Source organism: Carassius carassius, chromosome 36 (assembly GCF_963082965.1).
Source record: "Carassius carassius chromosome 36, fCarCar2.1, whole genome shotgun sequence".
Lineage (NCBI taxonomy): Eukaryota > Metazoa > Chordata > Actinopteri > Cypriniformes > Cyprinidae > Carassius > Carassius carassius.
The window spans coordinates 17,195,859-17,213,240 of NC_081790.1; the positions used below are offsets into that span (position 1 = coordinate 17,195,859).

Here is a 17,382-nt window from a genome sequence, read left to right on the forward strand (position 1 = left end):
TGTGCATTAATTTGTGTGGTTAAAGCTGTTATGGGAGGGGCTAGATGGAGCACAGGAGATGAAGATAACATGGTCTTGAGACTAAAGAAACTTTAATTAACGCTGTCACGTAACAAATCTGCTTCAAATATAAAATTAAATGAATTGTTAATTAAAACACTGAAATAAAAATGTAAAGCCTGTACAAATACTAGAAATCATGAATAGAAATAATTGGGAATCGTAAAATAATCAAATAAAAACGTGCACATTTAATTTATTTATTATTACATTTATGTAGTTTTGTTCACTTGGCTGTTTCCAGAAATTTGTCAATTTTTTTTCATCAGTTGTCTTTTTTAATGATATGATGTTATTACGTTGCTGTCTTGGCACCAGCCAGTCGCTGCATTGCTGATTGTGGTCTCGATTATCGACACATCTGCCCTTTTCAGGTAACACGAGAATTGCGCACTAATCTTAGACAACTTAAGAACAAAATTAGCCAGAGATCAGTTATCATGTTTACTAGCTCTGGAGTCTTTCAAATCATCTCAGATGTATTAAGCAAGGATATGAAGAATGGAACCCTGGGTTTAACATCCATCTGTTCAGATCCAATCACAAAGTGTGAGCAGAAAAGCGCTGTGGATAAGTCCGTTTTTTTATTATCTTCGTCTTCTGACACTGCATTAGTGTAAATGCTAATATGTAATTGCCTACTCATATGTAACTCATCCACTGATAAAACATCAAAATTGTAAAATGTTCTGTTTATGTTCACCTTGAAAAATATGATAGAATTCCATACATATACCGATTACACAGAACAGCTTGAGTATGCCATATTCAGTGACACAGATAGTTCTCTTTAAAATACTATCATTATTACTCACCCTCATGTGAGTACAATGAGCTTCTTCCCGGGTCCATTTCAACACAAAAACCCGATAAACCCCAGCCCCGGGAGCACGCAACAAAGGGGGGTGAGGTCATGTTCTGGTGCTTTAGAGAAGAAAAAGGAAAACTAGGGGTGCACGTAAAAATCTGTGCATATATATGAATCGCGATTTTGTCTTCTAACGATTCTAATGGATTCACAAGTTTCAAAACCAATGTTCTAAAGCAGTGGCTCTCAATCCTGTTTCTCTCTCTCCATCTCTCTCTCTCCCTCTCTCTCTCTCTGTCCCTCTCTCTCTCTCTGTCCCTCTCTCTCTCTCTGTCCCTCTCTCTCTCTCTCTCTCATTCAGATCGTCAGATCAGCTCCAAAAATCTGTTCCATTTATACACTTATTTTTACATAGCAATGAGAAGCGTTAAACATAAATGTGCGTACTGTTGCTGTTCTGTATTAAAGCTTTAATCAGAATAAAACCTTACATTAAAAGCTAACAGAACCAGACGCATTTACAAACAACAGCGTATCTAAAAGTATGAGACAACAACAAACAAACTTTACATTAAGAGCAGTGCTTGCAGAGGTTCTGTGTATTCTCTGGGTCTCAATCGGGCTCAAATTGATAAGCAATATAGAGGACATCATTGTTTACAATACAACTGGATCCCATTCTGAGCTTGAGGGGCGGGATGTTCAGACGCGCTGTAGAGGCGATTTAGCGAATCACAACACACTGAGCCAGCTGACAAATCTCAGCCCATTGCTTATTTCTGAGGGAGGGGCTTCGTATTTCAGAGAAGGGACAGATCGGTGTGGAATAAAGGTAAATTATGTGAAAAATAATGTGCTTTTTAAAAAACAAAGCATGAACACATGTTAGACTGCACCCCATAAAAACAATCAAGCCTTGGAAAACCTCTTTAAGCCCCAAACATTTCAACAGTTGTGGACATGCATTGATATAGTGACACAGTTATATATACACTCATGAAATAAAATTCATTTTCTGCCGGATCGGGTATCGGTCAGACGAGACCGATCCAAATCTGATAATGCGAGTACTATTCTGTGTTATTGTTAAGCCCCACAAAAGGCACAAAAACCAAAAGCACAATAAAGTTTCCGTCCACTATATTTCAAGTGTTCTGAAGCTGTTCCATAGTTCAATATAGTACAATGTGAGGTACAGATTAGGGATGGGTCACAATTTTCAAATATTCTATTAGTTTATTTAATTAGAGAATATCGAATAGGTTGTGCGATTAGTGTCCTAAAAAATTTCCCCATGTTTTCAGAACACATTGTCTCATGCGACCACTGTAGACTTGTGTGGCATAAATAAAAAGACTTGAGTAGCATATAACGATTACAGTAACTTGGGAGGATGTAAAATAAGAGTTCTGTGCCCCCGACTGTTAGAGATGTGTCTGAATCCGTATTCAGAAAGGTGCGGAAAATAAATAACGCATTCTACGGAGCCACTAAAGGGACATGGTTAGCCACTGCCGAGTTACTTCCGAGTGCTGCTCCGTAGTTTTGATCGTGAATCTCGAAAGTGAATTTAAAAGCGATTTAAATGCACCCGCATATTAATAACGACTCCCTGATTCCCGTAGTTTATATACAGTGTATTTACCCAATGATATAATTGTGACAGAAGATATTGAAGAATATTGTCCTCCCATCTCATATTTATTCCCTTTAGGGATTCAGGTTTTTTTATGGAAATGTGCTAGCCTTAAGAGCAGTTGATTTATGCTAATCTACAGACTGTTATGCTAATAAGTTAATAATCATTTGGTTATATTTGTTATATTAATGTTTTTAGCATGTTATAATCACAATTATGACTTGAGTTAAGGTAGTCTATCTTCTGAATTAAAGAGGTCATATAATGTTGCTAAAAAGAACATCATTTTGTATTTGGTGTAATGAAATGCGTTTATGTGGTTTAAGGTTAAAAAAAACACATTATTTTCCACATACTGTACAGTATTGTTTCTCCTCCATCTTCTATTCAATATTCAAACTAAGTGTCACGTTCGGTTATGACAGTCAAGACAATCAAACTCTCTCCAAAAGCATAGTAGCTGACATCTCAAACTGTTAAAAGAAAATGCTCAATAAACTATCGCACAGATTTAATACAGCTTGTTGAATAACTTTTTCATGATTCTATTACAAAGATGATTAAACAATTAGAAAATGTTTTTTATTAATGACACTGGACCATGTTTTTATGCAATAGTGTATAAATAGTATTTTGATGCAGAGAGAATTAGTTTTGCATGTGTGTAAGTCAGTATGTAAGTATTTACACTGCAGACGTGTTTAACTTCTGTTTCTTTAGAAACTCAAAAGCTTGTGCGGTTAATTTTTCCCCTGAACTGTGTTTGCGTGCTTCTCCCACAGTTTTGCAAGTACACTCAGAATTTCACACTCTGTGTTTGTGGGCTGAAGTCTCCAGTCTTGTTTTTGCTCTATGATGTGTTCAGGGCAGGGGGAGGTATGTGTTGTTAAAATGATAAGAGTACATTACAGCGTTCCCATCACTATGGTAAAACCACATGAGCTACAGAGTCCTCATGATATACTCATCTTCTCAGAAACATTCACATGCTGCATGTTATATTATTAGTGCTGTCATCCTTTCGCATGGACTTTTGCTTTATTTGGTATGAAGTCTTAATTTGTGAACAATGTACAACCATCCACCAATTTGAGAAAGCTGCGCTGGAAGTTTGTAGGTGGTTTTAAATAAATTGTGAAAGGGATGATGTATTCATTCTTGATTTGACTTACCAAGAACTCATTGTAGGAAATTTTGATATAAGATGTTATTGTCATCATTCATACATGGGCTTCTATAGAAATTACTGATGCAATTGATTCAGTGGCTCATCATGTTTTTTTCTATTGTGGGGCAATGTATCGTAAATGTTGTCACAGGTTTCCTGGTTTCAACAGCAGCCTCAGATTTAAATGATCTGCTCTTTCAAAGTTCCTCTGAAATTGGATTGCTTATTTGTTTGTTTTTTGAGGGATTTCTAATTGCGACCTAATTTAGCTTAGTCCATAAATCCAAGGTGGCTGTAGATTAAAAAAAAAAAAGTATAGATTTCTTTCTGATCATCATTATTACTATTGTTTTTATATAACTAATACTGTAACCAAATTTAAAAGTCAACCATTCTTTTGCAAGAGCTATATTATTGTATTATTTATGGAATGCATGTATTACTGTAAGAAAGTCTTTTATAATCCTATTACAGTTACTTTTTCTAATATGTGACCCTGGACCACAAAACCAGTCTTAAAGGGTTTGTTCACCCAGATAGCAAATTTATGTAATTAATAACTTACCCTGATGTTGTTTCAAACCCGTAAGACCTCCGTTTATCTTTGGAACACAGTTTAAGATATTTTAGATTTAGTCCGAGAGCTCTCAGTCCCTCCATTGAAGCTGTGTGTACGGTATACTGTCCATGTCCTGAAATGTAAGAAAAACATCATCAAAGTAGTCCATGTGACATCAGAGGGTCGGTTAGAATTTTTTGAAGCAATGAAAATACATTTTGGTCCAAAAATAGCAAAAACGACGACTTTATTCAGCATTGTCTTCTCTTCCGTGTCTGTTGTGAGAGAGTTCAAATCAAAGCAGTCTGGATATCCGGTTCGCGAACGAATCATTCAGTTCACCAAATCGAACTGAATCGTTTTAAACGGTTCGCATCTCTAATACGCATTAATCCACAAATGACTTAAGCTGTTAACTTTTTTAATGTGGCTGACACTCCCTCTGAGTTCAAACAAACCAATATCCCGGAGTAATACATGCACTCAAACAGTACACTGACTGAACTGCTGTGAAGAGAGAACTGAAGATGAACACCGAGCCGAGCCAGATAGCGATAGATAGATGTCTATGAATTTTAATTTATAATGTAAAATATCTATAACATAATAAGGAATATAATAGTAAAACACAATTAACAAGCTGAAAAAAGCATCTCTCTGACATGAAACAGCACAAGCACTTAGTACCTCACAGTTCACTTTGTTCTGTGGTCATTGTTCAAATGTTTATCACTACAGGTATATAAAGTATCCAGTCCATAATGAAATTACGACGCTGCTGGTGCTTGCAAAATTACCAACCAAATACAAAATTGACCATATTCGGTGCTGAATGGGTGTTCATTTCAGATCTTCTGTGTAACACTAGCGTACTGCTATGCAGCACATCATCCTGAGCTTTGAGTTTGTGACCACATCAGTCACAAAGTGAACAAAAGCGTTCAGACAAAGTTCACATGCTTCTCACTGATGTCATTGTTAAAGACAGAGTGAAAAGGGAGCTGTGCAAGCGTTTACCTGAAATTCATGTGCATGTGTGTGACCACCTGTAAGCCTCATGGGTGGTCCTTCTTTCTGATCAGAGGCCTTCTGTGTCAAACAGCTAGATCAGTGCAGTTATTTTTAACTTACATGACATGAGTGGGATGCAGCAGGCTGTAACTTCCCCATATTTCCATTTTCTTACTCAAGATATGACCCCAATCGGTTGCAATATTTTAATGAAACAGAACAGCCTGTCACGGAGGTGTCACAGCAAGAGACGTGCTTCTATTGAAAGATATTTTAAGACCATGCAAGTTTGGAAAATTTCCAGGGAAGGATGAGAGGAAGTATTTATTTCCTTATGATGGAAGTTTAAACCCATGTTCTAAAAATACTGTTAATTTTATAGAATGCACAACGTTGGTTTAGAGATGTTTTAAGAATGATCCAATCAGACTAACTAAAATTTATATCAGTCCATGAATGTCTGCTTTACTGTAAAATTCACTGTCAGTATTATCCCACATCATGCCAACAGTATATTGATGGGTGTTTTTAATTGATTTTGGAGTTTTAAGGTTTATAATAAATAAATACATTTAAAATGAAGATTTAATAACTATTTACAAATATATACATTACCATTTAAATGTTTGTGGTCAGTATGAATTTATTTAAAGTATTAAATTCAACAAGGATGCAATTAGTTATTCAAAAGTGACAGTAAAGACTTTTGTTACCAAATATTTTTATTTCAGCCTTTTTTTATTTCTATTCATCTAAGAATTATTTTAAAAACTGTCATGATTTTCACAAAAAAAATTTCAGCCATAATTATTAAATATTAAGCAGTCAATGAGACTGGAGTTATGGCTGTAAAAAAATTCAGATTACTGTATACTTGATCAAAACCTTAATAGTTATTAGTCTATAATCTTTAGCTACATCCGAATTACTACATTTGATATTGATACTGCATACTTCTCTATTTTGATTTTATTTATTATATAATTTAAAAACTTTCTATGTGTACTACATTAAGTTAACTGAGACTTTTATAGCACTTGTGTATCATAGCACTTTAGTTGATTTTGATTGCTTTCTTTGTCCACATTTATAAGTCGCTTTGGATAAAAGCATGTGCTAAAAGACTAAATGTAAATGTATGTAAATTTGATGAAGAAGTTTTCGACTTCAAATCAATTACTCATCTACTTCCCAACTTTGCATATGTGCATCCGTTGCTTGACTTAAAGCTATTAACATTGTTTGCAGGAACTGTACATTTAAAAGGCAAATCAACCTGAAGTCTGCATTGAGGGCTGTGTGATCATGGGCGTTCACTCGTATGCAGTATTTCTGAGCTGTGTGTGTGTTCTGGCTCAGACTGTGTTCTGCGTCGTGTCTGGGCCTGTCTGTCTTTGGCTGCAGTGCTCTGGGCAGTTTGGGTGCAATTCCAGGCTCGGCTGCGACATCATCCTGAATAAATGCTGGGCTGGTGACTTCTGGAACGAGGCCCAGGGCTTCCCTGGTGGAGCAGCCCTACCCCAACATAAGAAGTGCCTCATCAAACCTGATGACAGCTTGTTTCATTGCACTGTGACCGTCACATATCCCATAGTGACCACGGTCCCGATTCTAACAGCATTCCTAGGAATGTATTCTTAACTGCTATTTTCTTCTTATTTTCTAACTTACAATAAATATAAGACTATTTTTTATATTTTAAAATAATGTTCTTATCTTTTTTTCATAAGATTGTTTTTAGGATAAAACTTCCTAAAAATATACAAAAAAATCTTCAAAATAACTGAAAATGACAAATCAAAGATAAGTGTAGGACTCTAACTAATGCTCCACACTGGTGTTTTCCATCTGTCTTCAAACAGTTCGTGAAAAAGGGGGCAGCGTTTTGCGTGACCTCCACCTGCGAATGCAGACACTATGGCTGGATTGAGTTTATATTACACTGTGATCCATTCACAATGCATCCTCGACTACCTCTGGACAAGGAACTTGTCTTTACAATGTGTATGTGGATAACATCAGAATGCAAGTCGCATGTTAATGCCAAGTGTAAACGTAGCAATTAGAGTGAGTAATTAATGACAAAGTTTTCTTGAAAAGTAAGATGTTTAGTTTATTGCATTTCAAATAATGCAAATAATGTGTTTTCTGATTATCCAAATGTCAATCAATTGTTTTACGGGCAATCCACACTATGTTGGTAGCCGACCGTATTAAGTGCATCGCTTCTAAGACATTACAAGTCCTGACAAATGCTGATTTGACATGTTCAGTTGGTGAAAACAACCACCAACCAATGCCAACAGATGCCAAGAAGGGTAATGCACTGTTCAACAAAACCAGACGAACGTGACTTTTGCCATTTGTTGGTGTCTGTCGGTGTAGTGTGAATTGGCTTTTAAGGGCACCGATAATGATGGTGATTTTTAGCATTTGAAAGACAACCCCTGAGTCACACAAATGTTTCAGAAGCCTCCTTGCTTTTTTAACGCCTGTGTAACAGTCAAACCACATAGCTGCCATTTTCCGCCTAGTACATACTGGGACCGCATTTAGACCACGGGAGCGAATGAACTCGTGGCTCCTTTGGCCTCCGTATTTGAACAGCCCAGACGCAAAGGAATATGTTACGAGGTAACATGATGTCGTCAGCATCTGAGCATCATCTTGGCCTACTCACTGCCCTCGTGATCCACATACATGATTGATGACTCCTGGGGTGACAATAACCCCACTCATGGTTCCGTTATGAGCTCATAATTGGCCTGAGATGCAGGTGGGTTGCGTGCCCTCAGCGGGGGGAGGTTCTGTTGTGAAGCATGTGAGAAAACCTGTTGACAGGGCTGTTATGGATCTGTCAGCCCCATTCCTTGAGTCTCATTGGGGTATTGTTTGCTGCATTTGCAGTGAAAGCTTGTTATTAATACTCCATAGGCAGCGGTCTACATTGTCTTTCATAGATCATTTCTTGTTATCAATGCTAAAAACATTTGTTATTTCATGATTAATATTTATTTATTATATATTTTAAATTCCAGTGTTTTGCTGCTGAAGAAACATTTATTATTAATATTAATGTGGAAAACAGTTGTGGTGCTTAATATTTTTGTGGAAACAGTGATGTATTTTTTTTTCAGTGTGCTTGATGAATACAAAGTTTACAAGAACAGCATTTATTGTAAATTATCAAGACTTTACTGTCACTTCTGATCAACTTACTGTATCCTTGCTATAAAAGTTTTTATTTCTTTCAAAAAAAAAAGAAAAAAGAAATTACACAGGCAATGTAAATAGACTGCCATATGTTTATGAAAACGGATTGATTTGTAGTTTTTAAGACATTCTTGTTGATTCTTGTTGATGCATTTTTGCAATTTCGACAAAACCTCATCTATATTAGCCAGCTAGATTAACTTATATTATATAATACTGGCTCACCTGACCCGAAACTCTCAATGGCAATATATTGGGGGGTTTGGACGCTTGTTGATAGAGTGAGGTTATTGATGCGTGTAACCTGGAAACTGTAAACATAAAATGAAGCATGAATTTATATTGGACTATAAAAACCCAAATGTAGAGAGGGGACTTTGCCTTGTCATTTGCCATGTCCACCACACTGTGGCCACTGAAATTCATGGATTCCTCACCCCTCCATTTTTCTGTAGATGTTCCTGTAATTATCATAAAAACAACGAAACTTCAAAACTACAGTTTATCTTTGCTGCATTCAAGGCCAGTGCACCAGATATGACTAAAGTTCCTGTTTCCGTGGCACTCCTAAGAATACACCTTTTGTTTCTGCATGACCAACATTCCTGCAGCTCAAAGCCAGTTTGTGTTTTCACTTCAGAATGTAGCATTTTACCCCGAGCAATCTTCCACCTCCATTTCTCTAGAATTATATTGCTGCAGCCACATTCCTTTTGCAGTTGTTTGTGACAGACTTTGCTAAAGCTGAATCTCAACACACAAAGTTATACAGCTCTTCTTTGCTGCTCATCCTTTCCGTCGGCCTTTGCGGCAGGTCAGCGCTTTTCAGAAGCGCCACCTCTGCCTCTCGTAGCAGAGCCGGCAACAACAAAGGGCTCTTTTATGGCTGTGTCTGCGCAGACTATCTGCCCTGTCATCTGTGCTCTGACAGAAGTCACCATGGTCTCCCATGAGAGGATCCATTCAGGCCACAACAATGAAGGGTTCTGCAGTCCATTTCAGAGTGAACCACAGAAGAGAGAGCCACAAGAACTCTCTTTGTGCTTTCTTCCGCATTGTTCTGGGAAGGTCATTCTTCTGAGGTATCATTATCCACATGGTGAATAGTGTTTCCATAACACAACATGTTTGGGCAAAGGGGAATCCCCCATTAACTGCTGGGCTCATACCTTTGATGATAACCGGTTTAGTCCAGTATTTGGTGCATTGATTGATCTTGTATGCATTTGTTATTTTGAGTGACCATTTAGGGTTTAAATTATCAATTTTTTTTGTTCCTACATCAAACATATTTTACTCTGAAATGCTACCTGTATATAGTGAGGGAACTTAACATAAAAAAAAGGTTTTTACTGTTGCATTTTTACAGTCTTTCACAGTTAAAATTACAATAATTTTTGGTTGTCAGACATTTACTTAAAAAAATATGGGAACTGTGTAAAAGGGATTATGTGGTGGTATTGGTGAATGTATTTTACAACTTACTCATGGCCGAATGGATAGAGAGTCAGACTTGTAACCCGAAGGTCTCAGGTTCGAGTTTCAGGCAAAGCAGGGTTTGTAGGCTGGGGTAGTGAATGTCCAGTGCTCTCTCCCATCCTCAAAATCCCTTCCATCGTGAGACCCTTGAGCAAGGCACTGAACCCCCAACTTCGCCCTGGGCACTGCAGCGTTGGCTGTCCAGTGCTCCGGATGTGTTTTCACGATTTGTGTATGTATGGTTTTTTCGCTACTCACTGCTGTGCTTTCACGTCCTTATATTGGTACAACAGTATATTTCTCTCCTGGATCCTCTTCAGTTTGCCTACAGAGTAAACAGGTCTGTGGATCACTCAGTCAATATGGGACTGCATTAAGTTCTGCAACATCTAGACATACCAGAGACTTACATTCATGGCCAAAAATATTGGCACCCTTGGTAAATATGATCAAAGAAGGCTGTGAAAATGAATCTGCATTGTTAATCCTTTTTATCTTTTTTATTTTATTCATTATTGAGTGTGTTTACATGCGTGTTCGTAAGCCGATTATGCTTAATAAGCCGTTTTGTTTTATCGGAGTAATATTATAAATGGCGCAAGCATAAACCGGTCACAACAGGTAGTTTTTTTGCCTCTTACTCTGATTTCGCACGGCATATACATGCAATTACCCGCTTTCTGTTGGCTTATTAAAATGCGCATGTGTGATCCGTGACAGGAACGCGTCTTTAGTGCAGATTTAAGTGCATCTAGACCGAGCAAACGTCTTGCAGTAAAGAAAGAAGAAAATATACCACAAAAACAGACTTTTTCATGACTCATCTCGTGCAGCAGACGTAGAAGTGGTTCAGTCGTTTATAACTGCATGAGAGGATAATATACAAGCTGTAAGTTTCCCGACATATTGCAAGTTGACAATGACAACTGACAAATGTTAAAATACTGTGAGTCAGATACGCAAATGATTATATTTTGACATCACTAAAGGGAAATAACCTGATTTATTAATGAAGTCATGTAAACGCAGCTTACTTGCGTTGTTAGGTTACTGGTGTGCATGTTAACGGGGGATGCTGGTTATTTTAATAAGCTGATATTTGTTACTGGTTTGCATGTAGACATGCTCATTGAATCAGTCCTCTGCACATCTATAACTGTCTGGTTTGGTTTAGTTACCAAATCAGAACTCAGAAGACAAAGTCGGATAGTCCAGACTGCTGGACGAATCATTGTCTATTGTAATATACCTGTACATACAATTGTAAATCTGTAGATTGTTATTCCCTATTTACTTGTTCTATTTTTATTCTTTTATTATCTGTGTTTTTGTCCCGTCGCTGTCATTCTGTGGCACTGTGGAAGCTTCTATCATGAAAATAAATTCCTCGTATGTGTAAACATACCTGGCAATGAAGCTCATTCTGATTCTGATTCTTTTTCATAGACGAAAGCTCAGTGGAGATGTCCAAAACGGAGAAAGACACACACATGCAATATGCCAAGCAGGACATTCATGGAGTCAAAAGATTGATTGTTTTACACTTGGCTCAATCGAGCTATGTAGGAGGCAAACGGCACTTAGTTAGGATTGTTTCTGTTCCTGCACTTAAAGGGATAGTTCACCCAAAAAAGGCAACCCCCAGGGCATCCAAGATTTAGGTGACTTTGATTTCTTCAGCAGAACACAAACTAAGATTTTGAACTCAAACCGTTGCAGTCTGTCAGTCTTATAATGGAGGTGAATGGGAATCACGGCAAAAACATACAATAAAACTTAATGAAAACATACACCAACAAAACCAAATTAAACCCTGCGTCTCGTAATGATACATCGATGTGTAAAGACACAAAACGATCAGTCTGCAAAAAATCTAACAGTATTTATACTGTTATAGGGGAAGTCATGGCCTAATGGTTAGAGAGTCGGACTCGCAATCGAAGGGTTGTGAGTTCGAGTCTCGGGCTGGCAGGAATTGTGGGTGGGGGGAGTGCATGTACAGTGCTCTCTCCACCCTCAATAACACGACTTAGGTGCCCTTGAATAAGGCATCGAACCCCCAACTGCTCCCCGGGCGCCGCAGCATAAATGGCTGCCCACTGCTCCGGGTGTGTGTTCACAGTGTGTGTGTGTTCACTGCTCCGTGTGTGTGCACTTTGGATGGGTTAAATGCAGAGCACGAATTCTGAGTATGGGTCACCATACTTGGCTGAATGTCACGTCACTTTATATAGTTTTTTTATTACCTCTGATCCACTGCAATGCCTGAACTGTATGTGCGCCTCCTCAAACCACAGCCTGCGCATGAGGCATCTTCTTCTTCTTGCTTTACGGCAGATTGCAGACTTTAGACAGAAGTCCATCACCACCACCTATCTCTCAAATGGACCATTGACACTATCTACAATATCAATTAGGAGTGGAGAATGGTCCATTTTTTCTGTTCAGTTTCTTGCACAGATCGTTTTGTGTCTTTAAGTTCAATTTTCAAGTTTTTATTTATTTATATAGCACATTTAAAAACAGCAAACAGGGCTGACCAAAGTGCTGAACAATACACAAGATACAAAGCAAGGACATTACCACACATTCATGACAAAAGCTCACAATGTATTAAAAGCTAAAGAAAAGAAGTAGGTTTTAAGAGAGGATTTAAAAACAGTTAGAGATTGAGCCGCTCTGATGTAAAATGGAAGGCTGTTCCACAGCCTAGGGCCAGCAATCGCAAAGGCTCTGTCTCCTCTATTCTTTAAAGGATCACTTCACCCATTTGCATTTAGCTTTGTATTGTTAGAAACCCAGTCATATATTATAATGATCATGGATTTTTCCTTTATTTTTCCCTGAGATGGGAGAAATAAGGATTTAAGTGTTTTACTTCCTGCTTATTATGATGTAAAAATCGTCATTTTGCGTCATAATAAGCAGGAAGTCAAAATTCATTGAAAAGTGTAGAGACTACAGACACTAGCTTATTATTATTCCAGGGGGTGGGACCCACTCACCCTACAGGCCTATTACAGATCAGTGGGTGGGACTAAACTTACAGAAACGAAAATGAAAATCCGCCATCTTGTTTGGAAGCTATGTAGCTAAGCTAACAAGCGCTTATGGAGTCAGATTTACGAGAATGGCTGGAGGAACAACTCATGATATGGAAGAAGAGGATTTTCAAAGTCTGTTGCTCGAAACAGATGTTCGTGGCTATCTATACGAGCCACAATATAGCGCAGAGCAGCTGAGGCTGATGGAGGAACAGGAGGCGGCGGCTGCAGCCGAGGCCGGAGACCTACCTGTCGCGTCCGAGGAGCCCGGGCGTGCTCGAGCTGGTGCGGACTGGTGGTGCCTGTGCTCTCGTTGTGCGCCTACGGACACAGAGCTAGAGTCCGTCTGCTGAAAGAATTTGAAAGATGCCAATTTCTCCTCGAAGAAATGTCTGAGGCAGAGAAGGACACGGATGTTTGCGTTGTGAACCATCCTAGTTTCACCCCGCATATGGACAGAGGCGTCCTGGAGACATATTTCAGAATTGATTTCACGAAATGATTCCCGGTTAATAAGTTACGTAACGTCAACTGTAAAATGTTTGTGCAGTACCTTTTTTAATGCACAAAAAGCTTACTGTGGCATTGTTTACTACTGTGGCACGTAAATACCATACATCGCTAACTGTGTCCTCAATGTCTTGGGAGTGGGAGTGGCTTGTGGAGCTGTGCAAATGTGTTGCATTGTGGGAGTTGTGGTTTTCCATACAAATGAGCCCTAAAGTTACTTTCTGTACTAACTCGGTCAAAAAGGCACCAAATTCAAAAATTTAAATAGATTTAGACTACATATATGACCCACTTTCAATGAAGAGCAATGTTCCCACGGGTGAAATGCTCCTTTAACTGTGATCTGGGGACAGACAAAAGTTTCTGGTCACCAGACCTCAGATTTCGTGTGGGATTATGTGGACAGAGAAGCTCGGACAAATAGCTTGGTGCCAGATTATTTACGGATTTAAAAACAAAGATAAGAATTTTAAATTCAATTCTAAAATGCACTGGTAGCCAATGCAGCGATTTTAAAATAGGTGAAACATGATCAAATTTGCATTTTCTTTTGAGGAACTTTGCAGCAGCATTCTGGACTAATTGGAGACGAGCAATAGAGTGTTTGGGTATGCCATAGTAGAGGGAGTTGCAATAATCCAACCGCGATGTAATGAGTGCATGGACAGCAATCTCTAAGGTTTTCTCAGAAAGAGAGGATCTAATCTTAGAGAGAAGACGTAGCTGGAAAAAACAAGAACTAATCACCGCATTAATTTGTTTTTCAAATTTGAAGTTCTGATCCCAGAAAACACCTAGGTTTTTAATGCAAGATGAAGCTGGAGAGAGGTGATCCAGATCAATGTTACTGCTATTAAAGTTGTCATGGGGGCCAAAGACTATAACCTCGGTTTTGGATTCATTCTGAAATAAGAAATTTTGAGAAAACCACATTTTTACTTCTTCTAGGCATGCAAAAAGAGATTTCAGAGCAGTATCTTTGTTGCGTTTCAGAGGCAAATAAATTTGTGTATCATCTGCATAGCAGTGAAATGATACACCATGCTTTCTGAAAATGGAGCCCAGAGGAAGTAAATACAGGGAAAAAAGAATGGGTGCGAGAATAGACCCCTGCGGCACTCCACAGGAGAGTTGAACAGGCGAGGAAGAAAAATTACCAAGTTTAACAGAGAAACTTCTATTTGTTAGATATGATTTAAACCAACTGAGGACAGTTCCTTGGATACCCACAAGATATTCTAGTCGGGATAAGAGTTTTATGATCAACTGTATCAAAAGCCGAGGTTAAGTCTAGCAGTATTAGGATTACTGAGTCACCAGCGTCAGTCGCTAACAGTATATCATTAGAGACCCTTAATAAAGCAGATTCGGTGCTGTGCAGAGGCTTAAAACCAGACTGGAAAGTTTCAAGAATTTGATTTGAGCTAAGAAAAGACTGATTAAGAGTTGATTAAGAACCGTTTTCTCCAATGCTTTTGTAATAAAAGGTAGTGTCGAGATCGGTCGAAAATTATTAAAATCCTTGTCATCAAGTGAAGGTTTCTTGAGAAGAGGTGTAACAGTAGCTTGTTTTAGGCTATCAGGGATAGTCCCTGTGCTCAAGCATTTATTCACAAAAGACACCAAACTTGTTCCAACTGAATCAAAAATTTGTTTAAAAATACGGGGAGAAAGAACATCAAGAGAGCAGAAGGAAGGTTTCAAGTGATCAACAATTTCTCTGAGAGACAGAAGAGAAACTGGGTCAAAGACGCTCCATATGGCTGAAGAACAACCCAGTTCAGGCGAGACAATAGCAGAAGGTCTGTGATCTTCTCACAGAAAAACCTTGAGAAACCTTCACATAATGATACTGAGGGGTTTGAAATCACATTTACAGGAGGATTTAGAGCAGAATTTAACACTGAAAATAAGGCTTTTGAACTGTGATGGTTTTTTAAAATTAAATTAGAAAAATACTTAGACTTAGCAGACATCATGGCTTTCTGAAAAGCACTGAGGGAGTTTTTCAGCATTTCATAAGAAACTTGAAGCTTATCACTTTTCCATTTACGTTCTGCTCTTCTACATGCTCGCCTATCATTGAGCCATGGTTCAGTCTTAGGTTTTGACTTCTTAGTTATTAAAGGAGCAGTGGTATTTAAAACCTCGGAGCATACAGTATTGAACAGACTAAGATGTTCTTCAGCATCCAAGTCAGGTAAGGGTGACTCCAGGGACAGAGACAGACACACCTCATTAAAGGTGTTAGTGAATTCATCACGGAAACAGGGAGAAAAGGAACGAGTCCATTGTGCAGTAGGAGTAATGTGCGATCTTGAAGGAGGAAAGGACATAGAAAACAGTACAGGCATATGATCAGAGATCAGAGTGTCAAAAACCTGAACATCAGTAACGGAAATGCCATGTGAGAGTACCAGGTCCAGAGTATGACCACGAGTATGAGTGGGATCTTTCACCCACTGAACCATGTTAAATGAATTGATGAGATTTAAAAACTCCATTGTTAGAGGTTTTGACTGACAGCACACATGAATATTAAAGTCCCCTAGCAGAAGAATATTGCTATAATTAGTTACACATTCACCTATAAAAGCAGTAAATTCACTCATAAAATCTTTCACTAGGTGAGGGGGGCGATACAACAGTGCTAACAAAACAGGATCGTCAAATTCCAGTCGCAACAGCTGTACTTCAAAGCTACTGTAGATTGTAGACGGAACAGAGCGACAGTAACTACTAAAAGTGTTTTTTAAAATCACCGCTAGACCACCCCCGCGGCCAGAAGAGCGTGGAGAGTTAAAGAATGTGCAGCCTGTCGGAATCAGCTCAGCAAAAGGACTTAAATCACCAACCTTCGTCCAAGTTTCTGTGATGCACATAAAATCCAATGCGTGGGTAGTAAAAAAGTCATTTAAGATGAACGAAGATGAAATGGTGCCGATGCAGAGATCGCGGGAGAGAAGACTCTATTCAAGGATCGAAGATTTTGTAGATTAGCTCCACCGCGGCGAACACGGATCGGAGGGTAGCAGGGGATCGTCGAATAAGAGTCCTGGAGAGTGGTCCGAAGCCAGCGAACAGGTGGATTGAGCAAACGCCAACCAGCAGCACATCGGCCAACGCCTAGATACCACGTCGTCATGGAGACTAAGCTGGATGCGCGGGTGGTGCGGCCAGCGTGTAGCGCCATTTTCAGTTTGACAGCAACTCCTCCGCACTTGCCGCGTCTCCTGCGGCGCTTTCTGCGGGGAACACCATGATGCCAATTACGCAGATACTCTGGAATATCCCAGGTAGAGTTTGGAGAGCAGGATTGTGAACCAGCCACAGAGCTTTTTAACTCTGGGTTATATGTGGCCACGAAAGAGTCTCGAATATCCAGAAGTAACTGGTGATCATAAACCAGAAGCGAGTAGCAGTTTGATGCAGATAGAAGCACAAAAATAGCACAAAGTAGCAGAGACATCAGACGGCATGCCACGTACACCGGCGCCATCTTTTCTGAAACAGTTCAGTTCCTTTACACATTAATGTATCGTCACGAGTAGCAGGGTTTAATTTGGTTTTGTTTGTGTATGTTTTTTTTATTTATTGTATGTTTTAGCCATGATTCCCATTCACCTCCATTATAAGACTGACAGACTGCAACTGTCTTCTGCTGAATTTTTCATGTGTTTTCCATATCTGAAGCTTCTTTTCTTTTGCATATGATTCACAGAGCATACAGGGAAGAGTATTCCCCTTCATTTGCTCAGCTCATGCTCTTGTGCTCTTTTTACAGCATACTTGCCCCACCCAGAACACAAGATAAATCAGTAAATAAACCACTGGAATAAATGTTTATCTTCTTCAGTGCAGCTGCTGACTATGAACGGTGACTTCAGTATA

General features: G+C 38.9%; 1 protein-coding gene across 1 annotated transcript in view; it reads left to right on the forward strand.

The window, feature by feature from the left end:
* Window positions 1-17,382, forward strand: part of LOC132117341 (prefoldin subunit 1-like) — a 30,867-nt gene that overhangs the window by 3,201 nt on the left and 10,284 nt on the right. The window lies entirely within an intron of this gene.